Source organism: Argiope bruennichi, chromosome 10 (genome assembly GCF_947563725.1).
Source record: "Argiope bruennichi chromosome 10, qqArgBrue1.1, whole genome shotgun sequence".
Classification (NCBI taxonomy): Eukaryota; Metazoa; Arthropoda; class Arachnida; order Araneae; family Araneidae; genus Argiope; species Argiope bruennichi.
In genome coordinates this window covers 85562546-85572309 of record NC_079160.1, presented here as the reverse complement: position 1 = coordinate 85572309, position 9764 = coordinate 85562546, and the positions used below count along the sequence as shown (strand labels likewise).

Below are 9764 nucleotides of genomic sequence, written 5' to 3'. Positions count from 1 at the left end.
CGGGTTTTTTCTTTATTAAACAACTTCTGGACTAGCGAGAAAAACCAATTGAAAGTGGAAACTTTGAAATCCTTGTTGATTGTCAAAAATAATTTAAATGCAACCTGTATGGAATTCTATGAAAATATACAGAAAAACAAAAATTTGTTAAAAGCAATTCACTCCTCAGAAAAATATAAAAAAACAAACTAAATTAAATAACTCCTTATATTTTATTATGTTATTATATTAGGTATGGCTTATCATGTTATGTTATGTTTATTATGTTTTATTTTTATATTGTAAAATCATATTTTAGTTTTCGTATTACTTGTGTTTAAATAAACGCAACATTTTTTGATATCTAAAAGTTTTTTATTTACTTAGGTATACAGGTTGGCCGTTGGGTGAATTTTTGATAAAAATTTATAAAATTTGAGCGTGACTGGTCAAAATTCATGTTGTCCTGGTTTCAGGTTAAAAAAAAAATGGTCACCTTAGTTTATTTACAATTAAATTTAGATAAGATTTTTAGAAAAATGCAATGTAATTTTTCATGTAAACATTTTAAAACCTTCTAAGCATATTCAAAATTATCAGAAATTTCATCAAATGTGAATAAAGTAAATTAGAAATGCACTCACAATTTTGTTTGTTTGTTTTTGACGGCAAATCGCTTACCGACTTCCTTTTCTTCGAAGAGTTTTTCTAACAAATTACTGTAAGAGATATTTAATAAATGGACACATACGGAATGAATTCTTCAAAATGATCGGAGCATATCACCGACTTCGAAGGCTTGAAGAAATCTATACCAAAGCTATCAACCCAAGTCAGGATTGTTGAAAGGAAAATAAGAAAACATTTTATCATGGCAGTCATTCTTGTGTTTCTCATTGAAACATGCATCCATCAGCACAACAGTATTTCCTCTTTTAACTCATAATAAGAGGAAAGAAAATGACTCAAAAATTATAACTTCAAATGTAAGCAAAAAATCGCTTCATACTTGGCGGAGAACGTTAATGGCAGACTAATCGACGAAATCGGTGCGGATGAAACTTAAATGCCCTGCGCAGAAGTTCATGACATGTGACTTTTACGTCACATGAATTGACCCCATTAATCAAAAACTGTTAATAGTTTATTGCAGTATAGGTAATTTGAATTTATCATTTCTAGTAAACATAAAAATGTAACTGAAATGCATGAAACAAAGCACTTTTTATTTTATGAATTGTATTTTATTTGTTAATTGCCTTAGAGTTGCAGCCCAGAGTGTCATATTTAAGCAATTTAATGCTTTCTTCAGTAGCCTTTCATATATTTCATAAAGAATATAACTATTTTTAAACATTTCATCATATCACTGCATTTAAACTTACTTGTAAATGTAATGATTTGTATTCCAGTGTAAGTACATTGGAAGATGATAAATTTACAGTAAGCAGAACATTTTGTTTTCACATTTTGTATTTATAGTCTGTACACTGTTTACATTTCTTTCACTATCATAAAAAACTAATTAAAATCAAGCTGTTTTTTTCTCTTTTGGTAAATAAATTTTCTGGATACTACAAAGATTATGATAAATGTTTTCTATTATAATCTAAAATTTGAATTTCTAAACTTATCTTACTTTCTTTTCATCCTTATCATTAATTTAAGTGGCCTTGTTGAAATTTTAATTAACATGGGATATGAATTTCAAGATGTATCTTTTTATCATTACTTTACATGGTATAGTTAAAATTTATTGCTATATATGTTTCAAATGACTGTGCCATTGGAATAAGTGCTTCTTTATGTTTTGAAATATTGCTGTTTCTTTCCTCATACTGTTTCTTTATTTACTACACTTGTAAATAGCTTGAACTGTAAAGTTGTGTGATTCAGTCTCTTGAATTTGTTCATGTTTTCAATGAGTAACAAGAAACACAGGCCATTTGTAAGGAGTGAGTAAATTACAGAATATTTTTAAATAAATTAGATGAATTTTATGGGTAGTCAAGCCCTTCTTATTTCATACCAATTCACCATTAGTGAAATATTCAGATATTCAATTTTTTCATATACAATTTAATTTTGGAAATTTGCATGTTTCATTCACATTGCGTCATTGTATTCACATTTTGCGGAAAATTGCATGTTTTGTATTCACATTTTGCGACCAGCTATTTTTATTTCATTTTTGCTCTGATATAGAGATGATTAAAGTTTTGATCTCAGGAAAACTGGTGTTATTAATTCTTACTGCTAAAATGGAGGATTTTCTATCTTTTAAGTTGAATTCTCTAAATATGCCCATTGTTGCCACACTTTATAAGTTTTCTATTTCCTGTTTATTTTCATTTTAGAATTTGCATTGCATCTTATTCCAGCTTGGAATCTGGCAATGCAGTTTACTGATTTAAGTAGAATATGTTGTGTTTACTTCAAAAAAGGAACTTTTTTATGTTACGCTATTATATCTCTTTGATACGCGGATCATTTGATCAATTTCTGTGTACTTCATCTGTAAATACTCTGATCAGTTTCTATCCTCATTTTGTAAATAGAATCATGAAACTCTCTGACTTGTGTTGTACAAAAATAAACTAATTTCAAAACGAAAGCAGAGATCCGAATCAAAACGCCCAATTATAATGCAAACTGAATTGACAGACATTGTCAACAATACTTGCTATTAAAATAAAGGTTTTATGAAAAATTTACAAATGTCGTTAGAAAATAGAAAGTTAGTATTCCACAGTATCCAAAAATTAGAACTTAGTTTGCTAATAATTAAATATAACAAAATAGTTTATTTAATTATTAGCAATACTTATTAATTAATGATGAAGGATTGACGATTCGTTGGTAGAAATTCATGCAGCTGTTTTCAATTGTAAAAATAAAAAAGGAATACGTAGATTTTTTAAAGTTACTATTATTGCACTTAACTGTGTGTGTAGTTTTGAAGTTTTAATTCAAGCAATCCATTTTTCAATACATAAATAAACTAAAGTACTATAGATTCAATTGATAATCTGAGAGCCATGAGTTATTCATATTAAATTCATTAACTAAACAGTGCACAAATTATTTCTATTGATTCCTTTCTTGTATTCATGATCAAAGCATGGACTCATGTGATAGCTAAGTAAAGATTGCCATTTACTGTCATAATGTTTTAATAAAATTATAAATATTTTAAATTTGATCAATATGACAAATACCTAGATGTGTATAAATTTAAAAAAGAAAATTCCCTAATTTAAATTATCATTAAAAACTGTTATTTAAATTTATTTCAAAATAATTTGTGTAATTACATCTGCCTTTTCTAATCTTCTAAGATCCAATAAAGAATTTTCATGAGAGAAAGAAAAAAGGATTTAAATGTTAGTACAATACATAAATTGAGCAAATATTAATGAAATGATTTTGTCTTTATGTCGAACATTCTGATTCAAAGAAAACTGAAATATCTATCATGTTGAAGTGCTGTGCCAAGAATTCTTTTGAAAAAATATGCACTGAATTGTGCTTCTCAAATGAGTGTAATGTTTTATGTTAACAACAATATATTCTTGAAAGCCTAACCCTTTGTGGAAAATAGAATTAAAGAATGATAGTATTCATGATGTCTAAAAAAAAGTCTATATTATTGAAAATATAAAAATCCTGCAGATCTTGCTCATTTTATGAATAAGTAAAGACTTCTCTTAATTATTAATTTAGCATTGAACCTTTCTATTTTGTTGTGAATTTTTTTAGTTTACTTTTAATTTTGCTAGCTGGTGCTATTCCTTAGGTAGAGCACATTTTAAATATGAAGAATTATTTAAGGCATTGAAAATATTAAAATACATACAATATTAAATATTTTTTAAGAAATTCTAGAAGAAAGCAAAAAAACTTGTCTTCTTGAAACAGTTGGCTTGATATGTCTATGTGAAGCTACATAAAAAAATTTGTTTAGAGATAGAGAAAAAGTATAAATATTTGTTCTGTAAATTATCTTTTAATACTTATAAATTAGTTTCAAAATTTTCAATTTGACAAATACTGCCATTGTTGGATTCTCTCTGGACGAGCCAGGTTTTTTTTTCAATTCATATGTCATTATTATTATTTTTTTTTCCAGATTTGTTACTCACTCATACATTATTGAAAAGATAGCACTTAAAAGTTTTATGTGAAAGAAGCAACTACCTTATCATTTGTTGAGTAAGTTATATTCTTTACCACATGTAATTTATTTTCAGCTTTATTATTCACATCATGATTATTATTTGTTATATAAATAAAATCTTTTGTTTAAAGAAATATTTAATTTATACTTTATGAAGATAAAAATAATTTTGTTAATAATCTGCTATCAATCTTTCATTTCACATTTAAATATTTACTGTAGTTTAAATGTCATTTTTCGTACATCAGGTTTTCATATTTGCAAGTTTTTAGGCTGACAGACTGAATTATAAGTTGAAATATAGATTGTAAAAGAATCATTTTTTTTTCAAATTTCAACCATATAATTCTGCATTTTAGAATAATCTTGTCAGCATTACTATGGGTAGATAGACAGATTTTCCGTAGACAAAGTTTCACCAAAATACAATTGAAATCTTATTTTAGATTTTACCTTGGAAGATAATGAGTAGTATGTTCCAAGGCCCCATATCAAATTTCATCTATCTGGAGCACAGCACTTTCGAGATTTCTAGTTCAGGTAGAGTTATCTCAGTCTAAAAATCATTTTTGGCTTTGGAGAAATTTTAAAGATGACTGAAGGTTGACAAAACTTGAATTTGATGATTTCAGTGCTCTTCTTATAAAATTGAATAATTGCAAGCTATGTATAAAAATATCTTAATATAATGTATATAATGATATATACATTTTTTTCTTTTCCTTTGTAATTTTCTTACTGGAATTTTAAATATTTATTCAGACTAAAAGTTAATCAGATAATATAAGGGTCATCATTCCAGACACATTTTAATTGATGTTTTAAACTTCAATAAAATAATTTAAAATTAATTACAGTAATTCTAAAACCATAGTCTGCTAAATTTACCATAGCATTTAATTGAAAAATTTTCACCACTCATTTGATTAAGGAGAAATTGGAATTGAAAACATTGTAGCAAAATAATATTAGTGGAATGCAATGACATTTAATCTTATCTGAATGTTAAGGGTTCAGTTATTTTAAGGCAAGAATGGATGAATCAGGCAGACCACATGGTCTGGTTAGGCAAAAGGGTAAAAATTTGAAAAAATATGGAGAACTATTCTTCTCCCCCTTTTTTTTTCCTTCTCTCTCTCTCTCTTTTTTTAAATCTAAATTGTTAGAATCTTTATAAAAATAAGATCCCAACTAGATCTGGAAAAAATTAATGCATTTAATTTTTTTGAAACCTGATCTTGAGTCCTGGTTAGTTAAACCTTTTTGATTATTGTTATTATTTTCAACTGAAACTTATTTTCGCACCATTATCAGAATTAGTCAAAATTTTATATAAATAACACTGAACTAGTGGGTGTGATCTATCCAAATATTTCTTTCATACTCTCAAATAAATGTATTAGCACAGAGATTGCCTTGCATTGTTATGAAATATTAACCTTTAGTGTGAATTTAGCATTTTTGCTGAATATATCATGTCATCTTGATGAGTGTTTTGGCAATGAATTCTTGGCATGATGTTAATAATATCCAAAAATCAAATTTGTTCTTTAAGCACGTTTTCCCCCAATGATTGGAGCAAAAAATTTAACATCGTGCTATTGTTGTTACAGTAGCAAAATTAACTGCTAAATTTGATGTATTAAAAGTCAATGCATTTTGAAGTTATCGTGTTTACATGATTAAGAATGTCCAGTCTGATAGATGGTCCACTTTTAATTGAATTTTTTTGAAAATTTGATAAATGTATACGCAATTGATGTTAAATCTGTGTTTTATCTGTATAGCTCTGACTAAGATGTAGTTAACGTGCTATCTTATACTCAAACAGGCTACATACAGAATTTCTTTGGATGGATTTTGCTCCAAATTTGACAGAAATATGCAAATTTAGTGTAAAGATCCTATGCCAAATTTCATTCGTCATAGTAAAACATTTTTGAGTGATCTCTGTCACAGACTGATGGACATTTTCCAAAAATGCATTTATTGAACACAGCAAAATTCTAAAACATGGAGATTCACCAAAATTTGGTGTTCGAATATTATGACAATTACAATACTTTCTTTCATTGTGCATGAGAAAGTAAAAACGAAACAATAAAAATGTTGTGTGCTGTTTTTAAAAATTATGAAATAAATATATCAAAAAAATTTCACTTTGATACTTTTAATTTATAATTTTTAAAATTTGTAATTTTTCTATCTCTATCTGCATCGATATTTTTTTCCCTCCAAATCTGAGTTTTTTTATCTTCTAATTTACACAAGATTTGAAAATGTGATTAAGAAAAAAAGAAAAGAAAATTTCTGATTTGCAAGTTTCTCAGAAGTCAGGGTGTTGATTAATATTATTTGAAGTGGGTCATGTCACTGCCAAACCTGGTCTTCCTTCCTGTTTCCACAACTAAGCCAAGTTTGAGATTATTTTTTTTCTCCTCTTTTAAAAATATAATACCGTTTGTAATTATTTTTGACTGTATAAAACAACAGTTTTCCTTTCTTCTAACAGTTGAATGCTGTTTTGTTTTTGCTAAATTTATTGTTTTGCTGCAAACTCACAAACACATTTTCTTTTAAAATGTCAAAAAAATGTTGTTGAAACACAAGAATGTCAACAATACTTCCTTCGAGTTCAGGCATTTTAAATTCGTGAAATATTGTCATCTTACAACACAAACAGTTTGATTTTGCATTTTTTTTTTTTTTTTTTTTTTTGAAAAATTTCTGTGTAAACATGGTTAGTGAAATTTGTTTTCTGGTTAATTAATATTCGTTGAAAAATTCCATTTTCCCACTTAAATTAGCAGTGTAGGGAGAGGGGAGATATAATCTTATGCATGAGGGAAGTTTACAGTTATTGAAGAATTGGTCATTACTTTCTTGTGCATAAATCTTTTTAATGTCATCAATAGTTATTTAAATGCCCTGAATGTTATTTTCAATAAGTTTTAATTTTATTGATATGTTTGTAATTATTGTTCTTAGTTAATTAAAGCAAATAGTCAAATTTTAATTCATTTTTTATCAGTTATTCTACAGAATCATTCAAATTATCGATTTGAGAATAAACTTTCCATGTTTTTTTATGGCTACATTGAGGTTTTGATCAGATATTCTTGTCAAATGCGACTCCGAGAGATTCGAGCACGTACCTAGGAAGCCTTAATTGGTGAAATTTTGTGTCAGGTAAGATTATGGGGTTTTAGGCGAATAGCAATGACATCGATTCAGCTGGTGAAAGAAATAGCCAAAATTTTTGAAGAAGGCATTCTGTGTCACAGCACAAAGACAGAGGTGATTTGATTTGGAGATGAGGAAATAATAGATTCAACAATGCAGCACCAATGAAATTGTGAAAAGTTTGAAAGTTTAATAGCATCATACCGGAAGCATCATCCTAAAACGGCCATAACTGAGTGCGCTACAGATTCATTTAATGATCATTGTTAGATATCATTTTTACCAAATTTTGAAGCGTAAGTGATGAAAAATGTCTTTAATTAATTTTCTTGTTAAAAAAAAAGTCATGTTTCATAAATAATAAATTACGTTTCAACTGATTTTTTTTTTTCAGAAGGAACGTATTGTTGAATTTTATTTAGATCCCTATGGAAAAAATTGTTTCATTTAGGAGTAAGATTCGAGAACGAATTATGCTCGTTTAGCGTGGCTCCAGTGTTATTCTCAAAATATCTGTTGATATTTCTGAATCAAACCGATTAACCATGTGCTTCTACAGATTTTTTTAATAAGTAAACAAATGAGTAGTCAAAAAATAAATGTATACGAAATATTTGATAATTTTTTGCTGTTTTCAGAAGTTCTAAATATAATGCGGCATTTTTTTATAGGTTCCAAGATTGTGTTACCACGAACCTGATGAAATGCTAATGAGAAAAGTCGATAAATCATCACATCTTTCGGAATAAAAGTGGCAAGAACAAGAAAAGCTTGAATTTTGAAAGACTCACAATCCAAACTTCAACATGCAACATATCTGGATTGAATCGAGAATAATGAAATAATAATTTCCTCAATACATCTGCTTAGAAATTTTTATCCGTGCTATAATTTTGATCATTTATTAGCGTATATGTGTGAAAATTGTTCTCACATACAAAAAAGAGTAATTTATGATCCATGTTATAAAATTGTCTTCCTAAAATTACATTCAAAGTTTTCCCTTTTGATTCACCTAATGAAAAAAAAACGCATAATTTTTGTCATATGTGGTCAAAGGCATTTAAATTATATTCGTCCCGAAAATTTTACTATCAAACTGGAATTAAAGATATGCCTCATGCTCCTGATATGCAGAAAGAAGTGTTTTAAAAACGGCATTTTCTCATTTAACAGTTACAGTGGAGAAACGATATGCTTGCAAATTTTGTGATATTTTCTCAGCTTCCGAATTTAAAGAAACGATTACTGGTGCATACTAAACAGAAAGCACATACGTGTGACATTTGTAATAAAGCATTTTTTATTTTCAACAGTCACATTTAAAAGTTCATTTAATATCGACTACGAATGGGGAATCCAAAGCTTGGAACTTTTGCAATAAAGTCTTTTGTATGATTTCCAATTTCGAAAGACATTTACGGACGCATATATAAGAGGAAATGTTTAAATGCGAGTTTTGCACGAAAGCCTTTTTACATAACTGTAATTTAAAAGTACATTTACGTACTCATACTGGGGAGAAACCGTATACATGTGATATTTGTAACAAAGCCTTTTCGGAAGCTTGGAATTTAAAAAAACATATACATATGCATACTGGAGAGAAATCGTATGCATGTGAATTTTGCAACAAACTCCTTTCAAATAATGGGAGTTTAAAAAAACATTTACTTACGCATACTGGAGAGAAACCGTATGCATGTGAATTTTGTAACAAACTTTTTTCAGTTAAGGAGAGTTTAAAAAAACATTTACGTACGCATACTGGAGAGAAACCGTATACATGTGAATTTTGTAACAAAACCTTTTCGGATAAGAGTAGTTGCAACAGACATTTACGTACATATACTGGAGAGAAACCGTATGCATGTGAATTTTGTAACAAACTCTTTTCGGATAAGAGCAGTTGGAGAAGACATTTACGTACGCATACTGGAGAGAAACCGTACGCATGTGAATTTTGTAACAAACTCTTTTCACATAAGGGGAGTTTAAAAAGACATTTACGTACGCATACTGGAGAGAAACCGTATGCATGTGAATTGTGTAACAAATTCTTTTCGGATAAGAGGAGTTGCAGAAGACATTCACGTACGCATACTGGAGAGAAACCGCACGCATGTGAATTGTGTAACAAACTCTTTTCAGATAAGGAGAGTTTAAAAAGACATTTACGTAGGCATACTGGAGAGAAACCGTATACATGTGAATTTTGTAACATACCCTTTTCGGATAAGAGGAGTTGGAGAAGACATTTACGTACGCATATTGGAGAGAAATAGTATGCATGTGAATTTTGTAACAAGTCCGTTTCTGTTAAGGGGAGTTTAATCAGACATTTACGACCGCATACGAAAGAGTAACCGTACGCATGAGACTTCTATAGTATAACATATTCTGATTTCATTTCTTTAAATTCGAA

General features: G+C 28.5%; 1 long non-coding RNA gene across 1 annotated transcript; it reads left to right on the top strand.

The window, feature by feature from the left end:
* Nucleotides 1-2399: 2399 nt before the first annotated feature.
* LOC129988009 (uncharacterized) lies at nt 2400-9077 on the top strand. The gene is made up of 3 exons (XR_008785620.1): nt 2400-2716; nt 4109-4191; nt 8011-9077. It is a non-coding gene; the product is annotated as an uncharacterized LOC129988009 (long non-coding RNA).
* The last annotated feature ends 687 nt before the right edge of the window (nt 9078-9764 follow it).